The sequence below is a fragment of the Rana temporaria genome, chromosome 1, assembly GCF_905171775.1.
Source record: "Rana temporaria chromosome 1, aRanTem1.1, whole genome shotgun sequence".
Classification (NCBI taxonomy): Eukaryota; Metazoa; Chordata; class Amphibia; order Anura; family Ranidae; genus Rana; species Rana temporaria.
Genome location: NC_053489.1, coordinates 140020145 through 140045804, shown reverse-complemented (window position 1 = coordinate 140045804; position 25660 = coordinate 140020145). Strand labels below are relative to the sequence as shown.

Sequence of the window (25660 nt, the reverse complement as noted above, 5' to 3'; positions counted from 1 at the left end):
GTGGTGGCGGGGTAGTCTTTAAGATCTAGTTGAAAAAGTGTGTGCAACTCCGCTTTAATTCACAGCATTTATTATTAGAGAGTCCACAGCGCAGCACCATGATTACCTATTTATCCGCTAAGGATCAGATGACCAGGTGCCTGCTGCAGTAGGCCTTTAGATTTCTTTTTTAGCCGATAGCGCGGGAGTACCACCTTTATCTTATAACATGTTTGTTATTTTAAGTAAGCTTTACAATCTCTTTTACACATGAGTGCGTTTTGTAAAATGGAAGAAGTGTAAATACTTCAATTTGACAAAAAAAATCAGCCTCCTGCAGTCTCTGTACAGGATAAGCAGCAGCACAGAGAGAAAATTCGTTCATCTGCTGACAAAAAACATGCCAATAGAAAAAGCAGAGTGAGAGGCGAGCTCATTTCTCCTTTCACTGTGATGACCTGGGCTCAGAGGAAGCGAGTTGATTAAATCTTTCCACCAGATTGAGGACATCTGGCAGCCGACAGTACTGAGTCTCTAGATAAAAGAGGAATGCTGCAGCAAAAGCTGGTTTTATCAATTTATCTTTTAGTGGACTGTTTATTTTTATTTGTTATTGTAGTTCTAAAGCAGCCTTTTCACCCTTGGGTGCCTTGGGAAAATGCCTAAAAATTGATCAAAAAAATTGTATACAAGCCAGCAGGTGGATGAAGCCTTTTAGTTACACATAGCCATGGGTTTTCATTATGCACCATTATGATTTTCTAGACACTGGCATCCCAACAACCAATGGCATCATCAGGTAATAAAGAGAAGGAATATTGCCTCCACTGCATCCTTGTTTGACCCTCCCCTGCCCCTCTCCATCAGCACTGGGGTCACATTAGCTGACTGAGGGAGAAGAGAAACATTGGCATACTAGTCAGTACCAGTGTACAAAAGTGGATTTGCTTTGGAAGAATAAATCACCTCTAATGTTGGGTGTCCTACGTGTGGATGTTGCTGCAGCGTTTATTGCCATTAGAATCGTTGTTTTTACATTTTAGAATGGGATGTTTCAAGATTGTCCACAATTGTAAAGAGTGCCTTGGCTGAAAAAGGGTTGAGAAACACTGTTCTAGAGCAGGGGTCTCCAAACTGCGGCCCCAGGGCCAGATGTGGCCCTTTGCCAGCCTTCATGCGGCCCTTGGGGCACTATTCCTTCCACTGACACCAACAAGGGGGCACTATTTCTTCTACTGATATCAATGATGGGATACTGTTCCTCCTACCGAACACAGACCCTGAGGCCACATTTATTCTCACTGGTACTGGGCCCGGGACATTTTCTGCCCCCGCTGGCCACAATCCGGCCCTCCTAAAGTCTGCAGGATAATAAAGTTACCCTTTGTTTGAAAAGTTTGGAGACCCCTGTTCTAGAGTATGTAAAGCATAACAATGGACTTCTCTTATTTGCTTACTTTGTTTTTGTGGAACCAACACTGGGTCGACCCCCAGGCCTTTCCTGGCACTTTTTGTTTACATATAAAAATCAGTATTTTTTGCTAGAAAATTTATTTTCATAGAACTCCCAAACATCATTTTTAAAGCAGAGAACCTAGAAAATAAATTGGTGGGTGTTGCAATTTTTTATGGCACACAATATTTGTGCAGCAGTATTTCCCAAGTGTTTTTTTTTGGTAAAAAAAAAAAAACACTTTAACTTAAAGCGGTGGTTCACCCTCCTTAACAACAGTCTAGCATTACATTCGGCATCGTAGCGCGAGCTACAGTATGCCGGTCTTACATTTTTTATCCCCGTACTCACTGTGCTATTGCACATTGAAGATTCCGACTCCCGCGGGGAATGGGCGTGCCTATGGAGAGGGAGGATGATTGACGGCCGGCTCTGGCACGTCACGCTCCCCGAAGACAGCCGGAGTAGGTCTCGGCTCTTCACGGCGCCTGCGCACAGGCTATGCGCAGGCGCCGTGAAGAGCCAAGCCTATTTCAGCTATTTCCGGAGAAGCGTGACGTGCCAGGGCCGGCCGTCAATCACCTTCTCTCTCCATAGGAACGCCCATTCCCCGGAATCTTCAATGTACAATAGCACAGTGAGTACGGGGATAAAAAAAATACAGACAGGCATACTGTAGCTCGCGCTACGATGCCGAATGTAATGCTATAATTTTTTTTTTTTTTTTTTAATAGGGTGAACCCCCGCTTTAATGCAAAAAAAAAAACATAACCCAATTTTTGGGGAACATATAAAGGATGATGCTACGCCACGTAAATCTATGCCAAACATGTTCGCTTCAAGATTAGGTATACCAGTGCAACGCTGACAAATTACTTCAATTTTACTATCCATAGGCAACACTTTCAAACCCCTTACAGAGTTTAGCACCGTTTGCTACACAAGCCTGTGTGATTGGCTGACTGATTTTCCCAGAAGTCTGTATTAAAAAACAAATCAAATTTAAGGCATCCCTGCAATAGGAATTATATTTTTGGTGAGATACTTCCCAAGAATTAATTACATCTAAAAAGGGATGCAGACATTGCAACTTTGCTCATTAAAATGCTTAAAGTGCATCAGCTGTTTCGCCTGAACAAAGGCACTCGCATTCAGGAATCATTATTCCAAGCACATAGTGAAACATACAGCTTTTTCTTAAAGCCGTAGTAAAGTCAGCTTTTTCACTTGTACCTAGAGGTAAAAACAAGCAGTTTAAAAAAGGGGCTGTAAAGGTAAAAAAAATAATAATAATTCATGCCCACTATCTTCTATGGGCACGCATCTGATTCGCAGATGTGTTCAGTTCTCATCAGGATCTCTTTCCTTCTACTCACTACACTTCCCCCCCTCCCCCTCCCCTCTCCCAAATTCACACCTAAAATGGAGATGACCTGCTGAACAGCTCTTATCTTTTTGCAGAGCTGGAATTCGCACCACACAAGTGTGAACCCAGCTTTAAAGGGGTTGTAAAGGTACAATCCCCCCCCCCCCTAAATAGCTCCCTTTACCTTAGTGCAGTCCTCCTTCACTTACCTCATCGTTCCATTTTGCTTTTAAATGTCCTTATTTCTTCTTAGAAATCCTCACTTCCTGTTCTTCCGTCTAACTACACACAGTAATGCAAGGCTTTCTACCTGGTGTGTCGTGCTCGCCCCCTCCCTTAGGCTACAGGAGAGTCAGGATGCAGATAGAGAAAGGAGCTTGCTATAGTGGGCGTCCTGACTCTCCTGTAGTCCAAGGGAGGGGGCAAGCACGACACTCCACACCAGGGAGAAAGCCTTGCATTACGGTGTGGAGTTACAGACAGAAGAAATAAGGGCATTTAAAAAGCAAAATCAAAGGATGAGGTAAGTGAAGGAGGACTGCACTAAGGTAAAATAAGCTATTTAGGGGGGGGGGGGGGGAATTGTACCTTTACAACCCCTTTAAAGCTGGGTTCACACTTGTGCGGTGCGAATTCCAGCTCTCTTATCTCTGCAAAAAGATAAGAGCTGTTCCGCAGATCATCTCCATTTTAGGTGTGAATTTGGAGACCTGGGAGAGGGGAGGGGGGGAAGTGTAGTGAGGAGAAGGAAAGAGATCCTGATGAGAACTAAACACATCTGCGAATCAGATGCGTGCCCATAGAAGATAATGGGCATGAATTCGCACCCGAGCCACACCATAATGCCTAGAAAATGCACACGTTTTTTGGGCAACGCGCAATATGTGTTCATATGTGAACCAGCCTCATTAAAATCAATGTATTTTATAAAGTTATGCAAATTGGATGCGATTAAGGCCACAACCAATTTGCATAGGTGTGAACGGGGCCTAAAGGATATTCACTTTCTTAGCAGCCGGTAACTTCATTAGCACATGCAGATTGTGCTCTGAATGGACAGCATGCTCGAGTGTGCTGTCCATTGAAAGAACTGTACCAAGATTGTGGGAGTGACGTCATTGCGGACTTGCTAATCAATTGGCCAGCGCATGCAAACCTGGAAGAAAAATGCATGAAAGTTCTATCAGCGGGCTGCTGGAGGGATCCACCTTACTGTCATAATGCGCTACGGTAGTATTATTAGCACATATGACATCAACCTGCAGGGCGGGGCATTTCTTTTTTTTTTTTTTTTAAAGAGTTTACTACCACTTTAGGAAAAGAAACGGGTAGCGCTAAAAAGTTTGTGCAAATCACTGCAATGTACATAGATAAACCAAAGCAGATAAATTTTTCTAAACAAAAGTAGAATTACTATTTAAAGAGAAAGTAACGTCTTATTCTTTTTTAATTGTACCTACCGGCAAGCCTATAATGAGGTAGGTACTGTGAATATCATCTTGCACAGTTTAGGAGATATTTAGAGTGCATGCAGCCGACCTTCAGGGCCTGTACCCTAAACGGTGTCTCCCGCTCACATGCGCAGGAGTTAAGTCATCGTGGCTCCTGCCACTCACAGCACTTGAGCCTGAGAACTCAGAAGAAACCCTGGGGCGGTGTCAGCCATCTCAGCGGTGTGCGGGTGCCGCTGGAGGACATCATTCTTAAGGTAAATATTTTAGAATGAGCTAGAATGCGATGCATACTAGCTCATTTTTTTTAACACAGTATGAAAGCATATACAAATGTTTTCTCAGTTCGCCTTGTTTACACCATCTTGCTGCTTTCATGTACTGTACGAACAGCATCCCTTTTTTTTTTTTTTTTTTATACCAGAACACGCACATGCATGCAAATAAAAATAAAAAATAAAGCCAAAAATGTTTTGCCACAGATAAGCCCTAAACCCACTGTATGTTATTAGTATCACTAGTTTTAGCCAGTGTAATATTAATACATTTTATAGTGGCTTTCATCTGACTATGTACAAGTTACGTTTGATTACGAATACAAGTACAAAATGCAAATACACGCTAGGTAAGAAATACGTTGATTTCACAACCTAAAAAACCCTCGGCATTAAAGTCCAACTTTTGGTTGTAGTGTGATGCCGCGTACACACGATCATTTTTCGGGTTGTAAACAACAACGTTTTTCAGCCCCTAGAAAAAACGATTTTTTTTTCAACTTCATCATTAAAACGACGTTGCCTACACACAATAGTAAAAAAAATGCTCTAGCAAAGCGCGGTGACGTACAACACGTAGGACGGCACTATAAAGGGGAAGTTCCATTCGGATGACGCCACCCTTTGGGCTGCTTTTGCTGATTTTGTGTTCATAAAACACGATTCGCGCTTTTCTGTCTGTTACAGCGTGATGAATGTGCTTACTCCATTACGAACGGTAGTTTTACCAGAACAAGCGCTCCCGTCTCATAACTTGCTTCTGAGCATGCGCTGATTTTTAACTTCGTTAAAGCCCACACACGGCCATTTTTTACAACCCGAAAAACGACATTGTTTAAAACGTCGTTAAAAAATAGAGCATGTTGATCCCACAGCAACAGCTGACCCAGCTTAAGGCCGGCTTCAGCCTGAAGTGGACGGAAGTCGCACTAAAATACTTAGGGACGTACATCCCCCCTACATTCACACGCTTATTCCAGTTGAACTTTCCCCCCCTCCTGACAGAGGTTCGGAGACTACTGACTCAGTGGACTGGGGGACTACACTCCTGGGTGGGCAGGTGCAACATTTTAAAGATGACAATACTGCCCAAATTCCTGTACCTCCTGCAGGCCCTCCCGATTTCCATCCCGGGGAGTTACTTTAAGCAGGTTCACTCCACATTCAACCATTTTCTCTGGGCGGGGAAAAGGTCGCGGATATGCAGAACAGTCCTCTCCCTCCCCAAACTACAGGGGGGCCTAGCCCTACCGGACATCCGGACATACTACCGCTCAACACACCTGGTTAGATTAATTGACTGGTGTCGACATGGACACAATAAGCTGTGGACACAGGTTGAACAGGGCCAGACCGAGATTCCCTTACACCGCGCCCCGTGGTGTTCTGCCTCGCTTCCTCTCACAATTAAACGTCACCCACTTGTGGGAACCACGATTAATGTGTGTTCGGATCTTTTCGCTCAATTATCCCTGACCTCCAGAGATTCCCCTCTTAGACCCATTATTGGACACCCACTCTTTGGCCCGGGATTACAAGACGGGAGGTTTCTGGACCTCGGGAAAGCGGGCCTCTATCAGGCATCACACTTTAGTTCGGGAGGACGGTGGAAATCAGCAACTGAATTGACAGACCCGGGGGGCGTTTACCGCCTTGACTTTCTGAGGGCAAATCAGCTGACTAATTTCTTGAGCTCCATACCGGCCCCCCCGACCGGACAGGCACCATTGACAGAGTTGGAGGAGCTGTGTGAAGAGACGGGTGTGCTCCCACACGCTCTGTCCCTGCTATACGCTAAGCTGATCGCCCCCCCCTGGGGACTATCAGATCCCGGCCCTGATAAAATGGGAGAGAGACCTAGACACACAGTTCTCGCCCACTAAAAGACAGACCATACTCCGTTTCACACACAAGTCATCTCTATACGCGAAAACTCAGGAGACGAACTACAAGGTTCTTACTCGCTGGTACAGAACCCCAGATCTCCTGAATAGACCATTTCCCAACACTACCGACACCTGCAGGAGATGCCAGCAGGAGAAAGGTACCCTACTCCATGTGTTCTGGTCTTGCTCACGGATCAGGGGCGAGGTACGCCGGATCACCCAAAAGTTTACGGGGCATACAGTGCCGGACGACCCGGTTTATTTCCTCCTACAGGCAACCAATATACCACCTGTAACTTACAAAAAGTCGGTGGTGCGTCACCTTTTGGACGCAGCCAGGGCCTGCGTGCCTCTCCGCTGGAAGTCCCCTCCCCCCCCCCCCCGACTTTTGCTCTCTGGCTGAATAAGGTCGATGAGATCAGTCGAATGGAAGACCTGATCCTCTCCAGCCAACAGCGCCAGGAGACATATTCTGAGACATGGCAGTTATACAACATTTTCAAGTACTCAGAAGAAGGACAGAAGCTCAGAGAGACCGACTGCCATGTTGCCATGCCATGTCAGACCCACTTAACCCCTTCAGCGCCACCTAGTGGTTAACCCATTCACTGCCAGTGTAATTTTTACAGTAATTAGTGCATTTTTATAGCACTGATCGCTGTAAAAATGACAATGGTCCCAAAATGGTGTCAAAGTTGTCCGATATGTCCGCCATAATGTTGCAGTCCCGTAAAAAAAAAAAAAATATATAAATAAAAAGCTGATCGCCACCATAACTAGTAAAAAAAAAAATATTTTTATAAAAATGCCATAAAACAGTTCACTTTTTTGTAGACGCTTAAACTTTTGCGCAAACCAAACGCTTATTACGATTTTACCAAAAAAAAAAAAAAATTAGAATACGCATCGGCCTAAACTGTGGAATTTTTTTTTATAGATTCAGTGTCTGCTGAGAAACTGAGTCCGAGGATGAGAGAAGGTCAGTGATTGGCGGAACTGTGTCTCCTGAGAAACGCCTATAACGGAAGGGACCAGGAGGAACCTGCGAGTTTTGAAACAAACAATAAATGGACGCCCGCAACCTGTCAATTTCAGGTACACTGACAATGGGTACAGTGAGGATGCAATGGGCATTGTTGACCCTTTTTTCCGCTTACAGTAGCTGCTGCATTCTCACCCTTGGCTTTTACTCGAGTCAATACGTTTTCCCAGTTTTTTTGTGGTAAAATTAGGTGCCTCGGCTTATACTCGAGTATGTGTGTGTATATATATATATATATATATATATATATATATATATATATATATATATATATATATATATATATATATATATATATATATATATATATATATATATATATATATATATATATATATATATATATATATATATATATATATATATATATATATATATATACACACATATACATACACACACATACACACGGTAACTGGTTTATTCAGAAAGATCCACATACTACACAGCTGTTGGTATACCCGAGATTGTGCAATGATTGTACAGTCACGTTGTAGAAAGTGTAGCCAGCCGCATAAGGGGCAAACTGCTAAATTTACAGCTAAATAGAGTTGGGCCGAACACCTCCGCGGTTCGCGCCAGAACTCTAACATCACAAAAATTTAGACGCAAACCCTATAGCCCATTTTGAAGGCCTATATGCAAGTTATTGGGCATAAAAAGGGTATGGGGGCTCAGGTACTTCTCTGGGGGACATGTATCAATGAAACAATTTTTTTTTTTAATGATGCTTAAAGCAAAATCAAAAATCCCTTAGTCCACCTGTAAAATAGTGCGTCTGTGTATAGAACCAGCTGCAGCAAAACTGACATTTATAAAGAAATAAATACAAAATGAAAAAAATAAATAAAAAAAAGACAGGAGGCAGTTTATGTGCCAACAATCTGCCACCGACATCCCTGGTCCAACACAACTCACTGCTGCCCATTGTGTGCACACTTATTTTCGGCTCCGGATTTCATAATTTCTTATGGGGAAATTTGCTTTGATATACAAGTGCCAATGGCTGCACTGTTATCAATCCGTCCAACCTAGCCAATTAACGGCCAGGCTGGGAACCCAAGAGGATGACGGGGACGAGCGCTGGACTTTCGAGGGGGTGAGGTAAGTAAAACGGGGGCTCGGGAGGGCGGTGCTGTCGGATGTTTTTTCACCTTAATGCATAGGAAAATATGACTGTTCTGTTCATGTGATGTGACTTTGATGCTCTCTCTGGGACGCAAGCAGCATTAAGTTACATCAAAGTAGCGCAGGAACATTTGTGCATCCAAAGTCACATGTTAGGGCTAGGGCTGTAACCCTAACATTTAATCCTAGCCTTAAAGGAGTTGTAAAGGAAAAAAAAGGGATTTTTATTAACAGCTTACCTGTAAAATCCTTTTCTTGTAGTACATCACGGGACACAGAGCAGCATAGCCATTACATATGGGTTATATAGTGTACCTTCAGGTGATGGACACTGGCACTCTCCGACAGGAAGTTCCCTCCCTATATAACCCCCACCCATAGTGGGAGTACCTCAGTTTTGTAGCAAGCAATATGCATCCCAAAATTCCCCATAAGAGGGGTGGGAGCTCTGTGTCCCGTGATGTACTACAAGAAAAGGATTTTACAGGTAAGCTGTTAATAAAAATCCCTTTTTCTTTATCGTACATCACGGGACACAGAGCAGCATAGCCATTACATATGGGATGTCCCCAAGCAATGCTCCATGAGGGGAGGGAGACAACCAGAAAAAAACAAACAAGAGGTGCCACCGGACAAGAGGAGATTAAACTGCGGCCCGCAGTACCGCCTGCCCAAAGGCTGAATCAGCGTTCCTCCTAACGTCCATTTGATAAAATTTTGCAAATGTGTGGACAGATGACCAGGTTGCTGCCCTGCAGACCTGAGCCATAGGGACCTGGTGATACGCTGCCCAAGAGGCACTTATAGCTCTAGTGGAATGAGCCTTAACCGATAAGGGTGGACTCTTCCCCTTCAGGCCATAGGCCTGAATAATCGTCTGCCTAATCCACTTAGCAATAGTGGCCTTAGACGCTGCCTGGCCCTTCTTGGGCCCTTCCGGCAGAATGAATAAGACGTCCGTCTTACGAATCTGGGCTGTAGCTTCCAAGTAAATCTTTACAGCTCTAACTACATCCAAGGAATGTAGTAACCTCTCTTCCTTAGAAGAAGGCTTTGGAAAAAATGATGGAAGAATCACATCTTGATTAAGGTGAAAATTTGATACCACCTTAGGCAGGAAGGACGGAAGCGGCCGCAAAACGACCCTGTCCTTATGCAATAATAAATAAGGTGCCTTACATGACAAGGCTGCCAACTCCGACACCCTTCTGGCGGATGCCATGGCCACCAGAAACACTAGTTTCCTAGTCAAAAGGACCAAAGGAATCACGGACAAGGGCTCAAAGGGCTGCCTTTGCAAGGCCGATAGAACCAAATTTAGATCCCAAGGATACAGGGGAGCTTTAATCGGGGGATTCACCCGAATAACACCTTGTAAAAAGGATTTCATTAAGGAATGGGCAGCCAACGATCTCTGGAAGAAGACCGACAAGGCAGACACCTGCCCCTTGATTGTGCCGACCGCCAAACCTTTTTCCACTCCCAACTGTAAAAACTCCAGGATTCTCCCAATAGTATATTTGCGGGGATCCCATTTCCTGGTTTCACACCAGGTAATATAGGCCTTCCACACCCTATAGTATATTAACCTGGAAACTGGTTTTCTTGCGTTTATAAGGGTAGAAACGACCTGCCCTGAAAGGCCTCTGTTTCTGAGAATCAGGGACTCAGCCGCCAGGCCGTTAAATTTAGGGCCTGTAAGGCAGGGTGGTAGAATGGCCCTTGTGAGAGGAGGTCCGGACGTAGAGGGAGGACCCAAGGCTCCTCTACGGTCATCCTTTTTATCAAGGAGTACCAAGGTCTTCGGGGCCACGCTGGGGCCACTAGAATCGCTGGCTTGCGTTCCCTTTGAATTCTGTGAAGAAGACGGGGTAGCATCCGTATTGGAGGGAAGGCATAGATCAGCGCAAACTGATGCCAAGGACACACCAAGGCATCTGTCCCGCAGGCCAATGGATCCCTCGTTCGAGAGACAAAGTTTGCTACTTTGGCATTGAATCTGGACGCCATAATGTCCACCTCCGGAGTACCCCACTTCCGGCAAATGACCTGGAACACTTCGGGATGGAGGGACCACTCCCCTGGGGACATCTGTTGGCGGCTGAGGAAGTCCGCTTGCCAATTGTCCACCCCGGGGATAAAGATAGCTGAGATGCAGGGGACATGGGCTTCTGCCCATGAAAAGATCCGATCTACCTCCCTTTGGGCTGCCTGACTCCTGGTGCCACCCTGGTGGTTTATATAAGCTACGGCAGTGGCATTGTCGGATTGTACCCTTACTGGGGAGCCCTGCAGAACCTCCGTCCAGCCCAAAAGAGCCAACCGAGCTGCTCGGATCTCTAAGACATTTATGGGTAGGGCTGATTCTGCCCTTGACCATTTCCCCTGTAGGGTTAAATCGTCTAGGACTGCACCCCAACCTGATAGGCTGGCGTCCGTGGTTACTATCCTCCATGAGGGGGGATTGAACGATCTTCCTTTCAGAAGATTTTTTGTGACTAGCCACCAACACAGGCTCTGCCTTACCGCATAGGGAAGGGAAATGGGAAGATCCAAGGCCTGGAGTCTTTTGTCCCAGGCCGCGAGAATTGCTCTCTGTAGCCTCCGAGAATGGATCTGGGCATAGGGCACTGCCTCGAAGGTGGCCACTAGCTTTCCCAACAGGCGCATGCAGAGGCGTATAGATGGCCTTGTGCTGCTTAGGACTATGTGGATTAACTCCCTTATCGAGTCCACTCTGGACTGGGGCAGGAAGATCCGTTGTTGTCTTGTATCTAAAATCAGACCTAGATACTCCAACCTTCTTGTGGGCTGTAAAGCCGATTTGTCCCGGTTTAGAACCCAACCCAGGGACTCTAGGCAGTTTACTGCTAGCAACACTGCCCGATTTAGACCGGCCGCTGAGTGGTCGACTACCAGAAGATCGTCTAGGTAGGCCATGATCAGAATGCCCTGTTCCCTTAGGATGGCTAATACGGGGGCCAGGATCTTCGTAAAAACCCGAGGGGCCGTGGCTAGTCCGAACGGAAGAGCCACGAACTGATAATGCCGATAGTTTAGGGCAAAACGCAGATACCTGTAATGGCCTGGGAAAATCGGAACGTGCAGGTATGCGTCCTTTATATCGATGGAGGCCAAGAACTCCTTTCCTTGGAGGGCGGCCACCACCGAACGAATGGACTCCATTCGAAAAGACCGGACTCTTAAAAAGCGGTTTAATAACTTTAGGTCCAGAATAGGCCTGACGTCGCCGTTTGGCTTCGGGACAACGAAGAGGTTTGAGTAAAACCCTTGTCCTTGCTCCCCTGCTGGTACTTCCATAATCACTCCTTGAGATAGGAGTCGCTCTAGGGCGGACAGAAGCGATGCCTGTCTCTGAGGGTCGCCTGGAAGTCTTGACATTTGAAAGTGAGGAGGGGGGAACTCCCGAAACTCCAGCTTGTACCCCTGAGTTACTGAGGACAGAACCCATTGGTCGGTAACTTGGGCCCCCCACAACTCCGAGAACAACCGGAGTCTTCCCCCCACTCGAGAGAGTGGGGGCGCCCCTTCACAAGGCTGCCTTAGGGGCAGCCTTAACCGGCTTACGGTTCCACGGTCTCTTGTTCCCTGCAGCTTGCCCCTGGGGCCTGTTTGCAGCTGCGCGTCCAGGAGGCCGTCGATACTGCCTAGAGAATGAGGGCCCTGGAACTGGAGAGGTTGGGCGCTTAAAAGTGGGACCTCGGAACCTTTTCTTAACCGGCAAAAGGGTGCTCTTACCACTAGAGATCTTTTGAATATATTTGTCAAGATCTTCTCCAAACAATCTCTCTCCTTGAAAGGAGAATCCTGTAAGGAGTTTTTTGCAGGGGGTTTCTGCAGACCAGTTCTTTAACCAAAGTAATCTTCTCATGTGGACCAAATACAGGGATAGGCGGGACGCCTGTTGGATTGAATCCTTGATAGCGTCTACCGCGAAACATAAGGCTCTAGGTAGATCGGCTAAGTCCTGAGCCTGTTGAGCCGGGAGGTCCTTTAGGGCCTGCTTGGCCTGGTCTTTTAAAGCCTGGCAGACGCCAATGGCAGCTACAGCTGGCTGGACCACTGCCCCCGCTGTGGAAAAGGATGCCTTTAGTAAGGTCTCAAGCCTTTTATCCACAGGATCTTTGAACATGTGAATATTGTCCACTGGACATGTTAAAGCTTTATTGACACATGATATGGCTGCGTCAACAGTGGGGACAGCCCATTTTTTTGAAAACTCCTCCTCTAAAGGGTACATAACTGCGAACCTTTTAGGAGGCAAAAAAATCCTGTCTGGCTTAACCCAGTCCTGAAAAATCAGGTCCTTTAACAAAGGATGGACCGGGAACACCAGGTTGGCTTGGGGCGCTTTTAGGGAGCCCAATGAGGACACAGCGGAGGCCAGAGGCTGAGGCAAAGGCATTTTAAAAGCTGACCGCACCATATCCGTTAAGGACTGAACCCACAATTTTTCTGCGTGAGAAGCTGAAAAAGGTTCTTCTATAGTAGAATCTTCAGAACCCAAATGGTCCAGATGATCCTCAGCCTGGTCTCCTGTATCTTCCAATTCCTCAGTGGAAAGGACATCTTCCTCAGGAGATTCAAACCTGGGAGACGGGGACCTAGCCCGCTTCTTCCCGGATAAAGAGGCCGTAATAAGAGCGGCCATCCTCTTTTCAAATCCACCCAAGGTGGAGGCTAACATCTCTTCCGTGACATAGGAAGGAGTTGGTTGAATAGGGCCCGCCATAGCACCTAGCAACCCCGATGGCTCACCCAGGGCAGCAACCTCCGGATCCTCCGGGGAGGTAGGGGCAGGTGGATTCTGGGAAATATCCTCCGAGCCCGATGGGGAACCCTTCGGCTTTTTAACACCTTTAGCATTTTTAGCGTTCCCTGCACCCTTAGGAGCCATAATAACAAATCTGAGATACTCCGCTAATATACAACTAACTGTAATAGCTGGAGAAAAACACACATTTAAATAAATGAGGAAAAAAATTTAGGCTAGGGTAATGTTAGACAGAAACTAAACTTCCCAAAACCTAACAAGAGATAGCAATATTGAGCCCCAAGGGCTTAATCATATCTTAATATTGCTTCCCTTAATGCTGGGCTAAGAGAGTACCAAATACTAAGTACTCTGACTGCTACTTAGTACACCGGCTTTTCAGAGAAAATATGAGCTTAAACAGCTCTTTAGTAAGGTGTGTACAAAAAAACGGCCACTAGGTGTCACTGTGTCAGCATAACATAGGCAAACCTATCCTGCTCAGCTCAGCATCGCTGCTCCGTGTCCCTTCACAGCCTTCAGCAAACTGACAGGCTAAGTAGAGTTTTTCCCTCTGATGTACAGAGGGGAGGGAACTCCCTGGGCGTCCCCCGCCCCTCCATGCAGCGTCGGCGCCTATAACAGTGCGCGCGCGCGCGCGCGCGCTCCCCCGACGCCGCTCTCAGGAAGCAGGATCCATGTGGGGAGAGGAGCCCGGGAGCTGCTGGAGACACACAGACATCAGGAAGTAAGTAATTTAAACCTGACATGCTCCCTTTACATTTCATGGAGCCAAACACCTTGTAGCAGCAGCAGCAGTCTATTAGCCCAGCCAGAGGAACAGTATACCTGGGTGTTTGAGCCATCCAGTCATGCAGACTTTGTGGTTTCTCTTTTAGCCCATGCACAGAGGCATAAAAAAGGCTTTTCCCCAGAGTCCCCTGTGGGGAGCCCACTGACAAACCAAGTTCCGTAGGCCCCCCGCTTACCTTTCCACGCCGCAGGGTATTGCTCATGCAAGAGGCCCAATCTTCCCCCTTCACCGTGGGTATGGTCATAGACCTTCAGGGACCGGGGTCCAAGTCAGGAACACCACACACCTGGACCTATACAGCACTACTGGCAGCAGGTATTTATAGGTTAAAAAACCCAGTCCTGGAACCCAGAGTCCAGCCCTCCAAGGAGAGGCATTATAGGCAAAACCCCATCCACGAATTGGGGCCCGGGTACCGTCCACTTTGGCTATGAAGCACCTTGGACGGATCCGGTCGGCTGGCCCTGGTCCCAAGGACAAACTGCAGGCACAACCTTCAACGTGCACCAACACCTAAGACACTGGCGAAAAAACTGAGGTACTCCCACTATGGGTGGGGGTTATATAGGGAGGGAACTTCCTGTCGGAGAGTGCCAGTGTCCATCACCTGAAGGTACACTATATAACCCATATGTAATGGCTATGCTGCTCTGTGTCCCGTGATGTACGATAAAGAAAATGTTTTGCTGAAATGACTGTTTACAGGGTATAGAGACATAATAGTTAACCGATTCCTTTTAAAAATGATTAAAAAATAGATAAAAATCAATCATATAATGTACCGGGAGTTTCAGTTTCGTTTTTGCATGTTTGCTGCTTCTGTGATGTACAGAGCCTCAGAGCCAATACAGGGCAGTGATGCTTTGGAAAACGAAACTGATTACTGTGTGTCAAACCCCTCAACACCAATCACACCTCCTTGATTAGTGACCACAGAGAGAAAGCTCCCATGACTTTTTTCATCAGGAAACAGACAAAGTGTTCAGAACAGAGAAGGATTACAGCAAAAACGAACAATGAGGACATGAAACCAGCACTGCAGTAAGGTAAAGGAAGCTATTTAGCTAAACAAAAAAAATAAAATAAAAAAATTCCTTTAGTGACCCTTTAACCACAACCCTTAACTTTAGCCCTAACATTTAACCTGGACCAACCCTAAGCTTTAACATGCAACTTTGGATACAAAAGTTCCTGCGCTACTTTGATGCTACTTGAGTGCCAAAGCATGTAAAGCCACATCAAAGTCGCAATACATGAACAGAACTGTCATACTTTCCTAATAGCCAAAAATAAAATAAAAAGAGAAATGCACCAAACACACTTGCGTTTTTTGTGCAAGTCTATTGAAGTCTATAACATGCAAAGTGCAAAAAAGTCCCTGACTCTTTCCAAAAAAAAAAGCCCTCTCTCAAAATACACAGATGTGAACTATATCCATAGGTACCCATGTTAAATGGACTGTAATGCTTTTCTGCAACGCATAGGTGTGAACCAAGGCTAAAACCAAATAACCTTTTTTTTTTATATAACTAAAATTACACGTACAAAATTGCTTTAATAAAATGGCATCACATAAGCAGCAATTCACAAGTAACAGCCAGTATTGGAAATCCAAGATGGCGTCTAAGCTCTGCCCAATGTGATTATGTAACACTGCAGCACCCGTCCGATGCGTTGAGAAAGTCTGGACACAACGCGTCAGAAACTCTGTAGTTCATATATGTGGACTAGGTATAAGTGGGCTCTCTCACCAAAGCCGCTGCACATATACAACTGTGGCGGTGTGAGGTTGTTTTTCCCCCGAGAGCGCACCCCCAGTATACAGACTGTGCTGGCTGGCAACATTTGTTTACAACTTTGGATTGGGTGGCCAATGGGACAAGCTCCTGATTCATGTAACCACTGTGGGAGCCAATCATAGCGGTCATGTGATTGGCAAGCCATTTTGCCTCCTGGCATTAAAGTGTCTGTAAAGGCAGAAGGCTTATTTTTTATCTTAAAGCGGGAGTTCACCCTAAAAAAATAAAATTTTTACCTTAGATTGATGCTCATTTTGTCAAGGGGAATCAGCTAGTTTTTTTTTAAATCGAAGCTGTACTTACCGTTTTAGAGAGCGATCTTCTCAGCCGCTTCCGGGTATGGTCTTCGGGACTGGGCGTTCCTATTTGATTGACAGGCTTCCGACGGTCGCATCCATCACGTCACGGGTAGCCGAAAGAAGCCGAACGTCGGTGCGGCTCTATACGGCGCCTGCGCACCGAAGTTCGGCTACTTTCGGAAAATCGTGACGCGATGTATGCGACCGTCGGAAGCCTGTCGGAAGACGGTCAATCAAATAGGAACGCCCAGTCCGGCAGCCCATACCCGGAAGCGGCGGAGAAGATCGCTCTCTAAAACGGTAAGTACAGCTTCGATTTTAAAAAAAATAGCCGATTCCCCTAGACTAAATGAGCATCAATCTAAGGGTAAAAGGCCTAGTTAGACTTACCGGTGACGGTATTTCTAAGAGCCTTTCAGGACAACCTTGGAGAGAGCGCAGCTCCGCCTCTTCTGTAGGAAACACCCACAGGCTTTAAATCCCTCCTCTTCCACCATGGCTTCAGTTATTGTGTGGCCTCCGGCACTGGAAAACAAAGCACAGAGAACCACAACACCATGATAGATACATACTTTACTTTTTTATACACATTTAGGGAGGGAAATAGCGGTTGTCCTGAAAGGCTCTTAGAAATACCGTCACCGGTAAGTCTAACTAGGCCTTTCTCAAAATCGCCTTTCAGGACAACCTTGGAGAGGATAACCAAGTAACTTACCCTAGGGTGGGACTACTGCCTGCAGTACCTTCCTGCCGAAGGCTTGATCTGCGTCCGACAGCAAGTCCAACCTGTAGTGCCGAATAAAAGTTGAGAAACTGGACCAAGTAGCAGCCTTACAGATCTGATCAGGCGTAGCACCGGCCCTTTCGGCCCAGGAAACTGCGGTTGACCTTGTAGAGTGAGCAGCGATCCCAGAAGGAGGAACTTCTCCTTTTGCTTGATAGGCTTCAGAAATTGCTTGTCTAAGCCATCTACCGAGCGTACTCTTAGAAGCTTTTTCCCCTTTACGGGAACCAGAGAATACCACAAAAAGAGCGTTTGATTTCCTGAACTCCTTGGTGACGGAAAGGAACTGTAACAGACATCTCCTTACATCCAGTGTATGAAAAGCTTCTTCTCCTGTATTAGCCGGAAATGAGGAAAATGTTGGTAGAATTATTTCTTGCGACCTATGGAAAGTTGAGGCTACTTTCGGTAGGAAGGCTGGATCCGTTTGAAGGACCACTCGGTCTGGCAAAACTCTAAGGAAGGGTTCCTTAATTGCTAGAGCTTGGAGCTCACTGATTCTCCTTGCTGATGTAATGGCAACTAAAAAAATTGTTTTGAGAACTAAATTTTTTAATGATGCACTCTGTAAAGGTTCAAACGGAGCTCCAGTGAGACCTTGCAAAACAATAGATAAGTCCCAACAAGGGAAAACTTTGAGGGCTATCGGTCTATTTCGAGCCAGAGCCCTAAAAAATCTAGAAATTAAAGTTTCTTTGGATAAAGATCTTTCAAGATAAACTGAGAGAGCCGCTACCTGTGTTTTCAGGGTGCTGGCGGCTAGACCTTTCTCCATTCCTTCATGGAGAAATTCCAGAACTGAAATAGTACTTTTGATTTCGAAATTTTTGGAAGAACACCAAGAGTTAAATTTCTTCCATACCTTGAGGTAGATGGACCTAGTTACCTCTTTTCTACTTGATAGTAGAGTTTTAACTACTTTATCAGAAAGTCCTTTAGATTTTAGAAGGTCTTCTTCAGAAACCAAGCAGTTAGATGTAGCCTGCTTGCTTCCGGATGGCACACAGAGCCCTGTGTCAATAGATCCTTCCTGTATGGTAATCTCCAGGGAGGTTTTGAGGCCAGGTTCAAAAGTGTTGCAAACCAAGGCCTTTTTGGCCAAAAAGGAGCGATCAGGAGTAAGTTGGTGTTTTCCTCCCTGAATTTCCTTAGGACCAGAGGGATTAGTGGAAAAGGGGGAAAGGCGTAACACAGCCGGTAATTCCATGGGTGTGCCAGGGCATCTATCCCCACTGCCTGATCCATTCTGTGAATCGAAAAGAATTCCCGGACCTTCGCATTTTGTTGACTTGAGAACAGGTCCACTTGGGGATGTCCCCATTCCTCCGATATTATATCGAACACCTCCTGGTTCAGACTCCATTCTGCTTCCACCACTCTTTTTCTGCTTAGCAGATCTGCTAGGAGATTTTGTGATCCCTTCAGGTGGACTGCCGATAGGGAGGCCACATTTATTTCCGCCCATGACAGAAGTTGATTGGCTAAGTCCATGAGCCCTTGGCTCCTGGTTCCCCCTTGCTTTAACACATAGACCACTGCTGTCGTATTGTCTGACAGAATCTGTACATGATGTCCTTTGACCTCCTGTTGAAAAGCTATCAGACCCAAATGAATGGCTTTCAATTCTCGCCAATTTGACGATTTTTTTGCCTCTATTTTTGACCACGTGCCTTGAGCGGTTTGACCCTCCAGATGGGCTCCCCAACCCCAGGAGCTTGCATCGGTTGTTAGACGCTTGTCCAGGGGAAAAATCCATGGGAGACCTTTCGTTAGATTGGAAGGGTCCCTCCACCACCATAGTGCTCGTTTCACTTTTGCAGATAGTCTGAAACGTTTTTCGAACGGCACCTGGTGTGACCAGACCTGCAAGATGTTTTTCTGAAGTGGTCTGGAGTGCAGTCTTGCCCACTGGACTGCCGGAATTGTAGCTGTAAGAAGGCCCAGAACTGACATAACTGTTCTGACTGGTACTGAAAGGTTCGTCTGGATCTGACCCACTGCTGAAAAGATTTTGTCTATCTTTTCCTGAGGCAGGAACACTTTTTGCACTACTGAGTTTAGGGTGTAGCCCAGAAACCTCATCTCCCGAGAGGGATCTAGATGCGATTTTTCTAAGTTCAAAATCCAACCTAGATTTTTGAGATGAGTCTGTGACGTTTGGAGGTTCGTCACAAGCTGATCCCTGGAATCTGCGAAGAATAATAGGTCGTTCAGGTATGGCACGACCGAGATCCCTCTCAGTTTTAGAGGCTCCAGGGCTTCCGCCATAATCTTTGTGAAAACTCTGGGGGAAGATGACAGGCCAAATGGTAGGGCCCTGAATTGGAGATGCCATACTGATGTTCCCAGATTGATGGCCAGGCGAAGGAATTTTTGGGAGGCTGGTGCTATTGGCACATGTAAATAGGCATCCCTTAGGTCCAGGGATGCCATGAAGCAGCCTGGAGACAACAGCTTTGTGATGGAGTAAATTGTGTCCATACGGAAGTGTTTGTACCGTATTGATCTGTTCAGGATCTTTAGATTCAGAATCAACCGGTATTTGCCTGAAGGTTTTTTTACAAGAAATATATGGGAATAAAACCCGACCCTCCTGCTGTTTCGGGACCTGGACAATGACTTCTTGTTGAATCAGATCCTGTAAAAGGTTCATCATGGCCGAAGCCTTTTCTTGGTCTCTTGGAAGGGCTGTAATGTAAAACCTGCTTGGCGGACATTCCGAGAATTCCAGTTTGTAACCTTGTGAAATGATGTTCTTTACGAAAGGACTTGTGGATATTTGACTCCACTGAGGGAGAAAGGATGACAGTCTTCCCCCTACTGGAGTAGCTTCGTCATTTGTCTTTAGGGGTTTGATCTGGAGGAGATCTGAAGAGAACCCCACCTCTTCCCCTACCCTTTTGAGGAATCCAACGTTTTTTGTTGACATCTTCTCTATTTTTGTAGGGTTGTTGAACAGCACGAAAATTCTTTTTAAACGTCTGTTTCTTCTTGGCTGGGAAAGCCTTCTTTTTATCGGCCGTTCTATCTAAGACTGTTTCCAGGTCTGGCCCAAAAAGAAAATCCCCTGAAAAAGGGATGCCACAAAGTTTAATCTTTGAGGCTGTATCCCCTGACCACGTTTTCAGCCAGACTGCACGCCTAGCTGAATTGACAAGTGCTGAGGATCTGGCTGCCATTTTAATTGATTCGGCTGATGCATCAGCCATGTATTTAATTGCATTAAGGATTAGAGGAAAGGAGTCTAAAAGGTCTTTCCTATGGGTGCCTGCTTCAATGTGGCCCTTCAGTTTCTCTACCCAGCATTCCAGGTTTCTTGCTACCACCGTGGAAGCCATGGCTGGTTTAAGGCTGGCGGATGCGGAGTCCCAAGCTTTTTTAAGGAGAGCATCTGCTCTTTTGTCCATTGCATCTTTCAAGACCCCCATGTCTTCAAAGGCCAGATCTGTCCTTCTAGAAACCTGTGAAAAGGCAGCATCCACTCTGGGTTTCTTATTCCAAACCTCGGTTTCTTTGTTTTCAAAGGGAAATCTTCTCTTAAGAGATTTAGGAAGGAAGGGACCTTTTTCCGGGTCTTTCCATTCTTTCTTAACTGTGTCAGATAACACTTTATGAACAGGAAAAACTCTATGTTTGGAGTCATCCATACCCTGGTACATTTTATCATGGACTGATAGTTGTACTCTTTCCTCCTGAATATCAAGGGTAGTGTAGATTGCACCTAAAAGTTCATCCACATCCTCCAGGGATAATTTATATTTAGAGGTTCTGCCTGCATCCTCTTCTTCCTCAGAGTCTATAAGTGAGGGAAGAGTACTTGTCCCTTCATCCCCAGAGTCCACCACTACTGGCCTGGAGGTGGAAGCTCTTGGGCTTGCTGGTGGTTGCTGGGGCTCAGTATGGACCGAACTCTGTACTAGCATGGATTTAACTGAACTAAGTGAGTCCGAGAGTTCCCTGACAGATAAAAATAATTCTTTAATTTGTTGAGAAGATTCCTCTTCAACTAGGTCTTTAATACATGACCTACACATGGCTTTCTGCCAAGAGTCTCTCAAAGGGTTTTTACAGGAAGGACATTTCCTTTGGCTTGGTGGATTTGCTGGTTTAGATTTACTAGCAGTTTTCTCCTGAAACGAGAAATTAAACTGATTTAAATCAAAGCTCTATTAGCTAAGCAAGGGAAACCACCACCGTGCTAATACCACCACCAGAGTGAAAAATGTCCCCTTTAAGAAGAAAGATAAAACATAGCAACCACCAGAGTTTCTGCTAGATGGCCCAGCATAAGCTTCCATCAGAGCAGAGCAGGCTCCCATAAGGAGGAAAACAACAAAACACAACCATAGTAAGCCCATAAGGATAAGAATAAAGGCACCATTGTACCCCTCTTACCTGGGCCTGACCGGTGCTGACGGCGCCTGCATCCGCCATCGCTGTAACTCTTTCCTCCATTGCAGAGAGACAGCTGTAGAGGAAAACGCTGGGTTTTTGAGTTTCCCGGGCTCCGCGTCATCAATAGGAGCCGGAAACGGAAGCGCCGGTCAGAGAACCCGCCCTCTAGTCCCTGCGTTCCAGGCGCCAGGAGCCACGCCTCCACAGGAAACGCCGCGTCGCCGGCGTGACGTCACCCGCCAGACCGGGACCCGGAACCGACATGCAGGACATGTTTCTTGAAAGAAACGGTACCTGCCCGACCACCGGGGTCAAAACCTGCGGACTCCGGGCACCAGACGCATCATCCCCTATGGATCCTAAAGCTCCCGTGAGCAGGCGAGACCAGAGGACTCCGGAGCATCCCCCCTTAAAGGTACAGTGGAGGAGCTGGGATGGTTCAGTCACAACCTTACCAAAAAAGGCAAAACAATGAGGGAAAAGCCTGTCTCCAGCCTTGGAGAGAACGCAGCTCCCTGGCTCCAACCTGATGCTTCCACCATGGCGGAGGAAACACAATAACTGAAGCCATGGTGGAAGAGGAGGGATTTAAAGCCTGTGGGTGTTTCCTACAGAAGAGGCGGAGCTGCGCTCTCTCCAAGGTTGTCCTGAAAGGCGATTTGAGAAAATTTCATTTCCGGGTGAACCTCCACTTTAATGCATTCTGTGCATTGAGATAAAAAGCCTTCTGTGTGCAGCAGTCTCCCCAGCACTTCCTAATACTTACCTGAGCCCCATCAATGTCCAGTGATGTCTACTAGTCCCTAGGCCGTGTGCGACTCTCCCTCCTGATTGGAGGAGATACAGCAATGGTGCCATTGGCTCCTGCGTCCATCAAAGTCAGTTAGCCATCAGGAGAGAGAGGAGCAGGGCTGACTGGCAGCTTTGTGTGCCTGAATAGGGGGAACGCTTGCTGTGGGGGCACTCAACAGGAGGGAGAGGCCAGGAGAGCTGAAGAGGGACCCAAGAAGAGGAGGCTGCTCTGTGCAAAGCCATTACATAGATCAGGCAAGTACAGTAGAACAGTTTTTTTTTATATTTTTAAAATGAGACTTTACAATCATTTAAAAGCCAACTTAAAAAAAAGGACCCACTTACTGAAATGAGATTTCATTCAATTCGATGCACTGCTTATAGTGTGTAGTGTAAGAAGTACATTGATGTGAACTGAATAAGGCAGAAGGTAAATTGCCCCATCTGAGGGCCCTCCCCCAGGATCATCCAGCACTATGACATCTTTTAGACTGTAAGCTCCATGAGCAAGGACCACCTAATCCTCTTGTATTGAAACCATTGTGCCTCTTTTGTATAGACTGTGCTATATAATAATAATATCATATGGAAATCAGGGACTCTGATCTATGGGACGTATAAACCCCAAATTATTCAAGCGACTGACAATCTCTGCACTCAGTGTCCATTATAATACATTGACTTTCTTCTCCATACCTGCTCACTACACATACCAGCTTCACCAATCAGCCCAACACTCTGCCTGCACCCAACGTCACCTATAGCATCCAGCACCACCCACAGTCTGCGCCACCTACAGAACACAGCCTGCACCCAACGTCACCTATAGCATCCAGCGCCACCCATTGCGCACAGCCTGCACCACACGTCACCCACAGTGTACAGCCTGTGCTACTTACAGAGTCCAGCACCACCCACAGCCTGCGCCACCTACAGCACACAGCCTGCGTCCAGTGTCACCTATAGCGCACAGCCACCAAATGCGTCTAGCACCACCCACAGCACGCGCCCAGCTTCACCCACAGAGTAGAGCGGCACGATTAATCGTCAAGAATCGTTATCGCGATATTTTTTGCCCGTTGCAATCTTGACAAAGGGTTTCCTGATCTTCCCGATCTTTGGTACGCAGAGAACTTTCTCTCTGCTCTCAGGTCAAAAGTCAGTCTGGGCAGTCAGCCAAGTTGTAAAACATTCTATCAGTGGAATGTTAGGTCTAAACATTGTATCAATTTGTCTTTTACATCAAAGGAATAGACTTCTGTATGTAAATTAGGAACGTTTAACCACTTAAACACCAAACCTTTTTCTGACAGTTGTTGTTTTCAAGTTAAACACTTTTTTTTTTGCTAGAAAATTACTTAGAACCCCCAAAACATATATATTTGTAGAGTTAGCCCAATTTTATTTTGTATAATGTGAAAGATTTTACACCGCGAGAATCGTGATCTTTATACTAAGCAAAAAAAATTGTGATTCTCATTTTGGCCAGAATTGTGCTGCTCTACCACAGAGCACAACTTGCGTCCAGCGTCACCCACAGTGTACAGCCTGTGCCACTTACAACGTCCAGTGTCACCCACAGCCTGCGCCCAGTGTCACCTACAGCGCACAACCACCAAATGCGTCTAGCGCCACCCACAGCCTGTACAGCCTACAGTGCACTGCTTGCGCCACCCACTGCGCCTGGCTTGCATCCAGCAGCACCTACAGCCTGCGCCACCTACAGCATCCAACGCCACCCATGGTCCACAGCCTGCGCCATCTACAGTGGACAGCCTGCGCCACCTACAGCGCCCTGTGCCACCCAATTTCGCACAGCCTGCACCACCTACAGCGTACAGCTTGCGTCCAGCGTCACCCACAGAGCACAGCTTGCGTCCAGCGTCACCCACAGAGCACAGCTTGCGTCCAGCGTCACCCACAGAGCACAGCTTGCGTCCAGCGTCACCCACAGAGCACAGCTTGCGTCCAGCGTCACCCACAGAGCACAGCTTGCGTCCAGCGTCACCCACAGAGCACAGCTTGCGTCCAGCGTCACCCACAGAGCACAGCCTGTGCCACTTCCAACATCAACCACAGCCTGTGCCACCTATAGCACACAGCCTGCGCCCAACGTCACCTACAGCGCACAAGCACCAAATGCGTCTAGCGCCACCCACAGCCTGTAAAACCTACAGCGCACTGCCTGCGCCACCCACAGTGCCTGCCTTTTGTCCATCGTTACCCACAGCCTGCGCCACCTACAGCATCCAACACCACCCACGGCAAGTGCCACCTACAGCATCCAGCGCTACCCCTTACGCACAACCCTAACATCTACAGCACACGTCCAGCATCACCCGCAGCGCACAGGCTGTGCCACCTATAGCGCACAGCCAGCACCCAGAGTGACGCACAGCCACTAACAGCATCTAGCGTCACCCATAGCGCAATGCCTGCGCCACCACAGCGCCTGGCTTGCGTCCAGCACCACCCACAGCCTGCGCCACCTACAACATCCACACCACCCATATTACACAGACTGTACCACTCACAGCATCACCCACAACGCACAGCTTGCGCCCAGCGCCACCCACAACGCACAGCTTGCGCCCAGCGCCACCCACAACGCACTGCCTCATCGTTCACCCAGCGCCACCTACAGCACACACAGACTACCCCACAGCTGTATCCAATATGTTGCCCAGGTACAGAGCCCTATCCTCACTCCTTATACTGTGCCTGCTCCCAGCACCCATACTACCCAGGCTCCTGGCCCCTAGTGGAGCTCCCCCTGGTGCCCCTACACACTCCATCCATCTCCTCTGAGAACTGGGACAACTTGCTTGCATACTATCAGCTCAATACCCCCTTGTGCTGAGAAACACCTGAATCCGTCCTCTACACAGGTAACCCCGCTCTCTGGTCACCCCCTCACACCTTTCCTCACTTACCTTCTTTTATTTATTCCTCCAACCCTCACATAGCTCCGCCGCCATCTTGTCTGAGAGACACAACGGCCCGTACTGCGCAGGCGCAACATTCAGATTGGAGGAGTTCGAACAACCCGCCCCATTTTCGTCGTCACCGACTGCTCGCCAATAGACATTCCCTCTCACAAGTCCTATACAGAAGCCTGGACACGCCCACTATCTCTGCCGAGGCCGCTGCCTGAGCTCAGGTGTGTTCTGTGTGGACACGCCCACCAGATATCATCGGCGCCGCACACGGAGATAGGGACGTCTGGGCGGGGCTTGTCCGTGCTAGCAGCCTATGTCTGAGCCATGTACAGATCGAGCAGACCAAAGGAATCCATCCAAATCTATTCCTCAGAATCCTCATCAGAAGCTAAGGTTATAAATCTACTTTGTGCGGAATAAATGGCTTTGTAAAAGTAGTGGCGACATCATCACTGGCAGTGGCGGCTGGGGCTGAATTTTTTTG

The 25660-nt window shown here is 47.0% G+C and overlaps 1 protein-coding gene across 4 annotated transcripts in view; it reads right to left on the bottom strand.

Annotated features, from left to right (window-relative positions):
* The window catches only part of APC (APC regulator of WNT signaling pathway), a 167037-nt gene extending 141781 nt beyond the window's left edge, over nucleotides 1–25256 (bottom strand). For 3 of the 4 annotated variants that reach the window (XM_040343453.1, XM_040343480.1, XM_040343489.1), the window contains exon 1: nucleotides 25171–25244. The gene's annotated coding sequence lies outside the window, so the exon portion shown is untranslated. Of the gene's footprint in view, nucleotides 1–25170 lie in introns of all 4 variants that reach the window. The other variant, XM_040343463.1, reaches the window with a different exon arrangement.
* Between the last annotated feature and the right edge of the window lie 404 nt (nucleotides 25257–25660).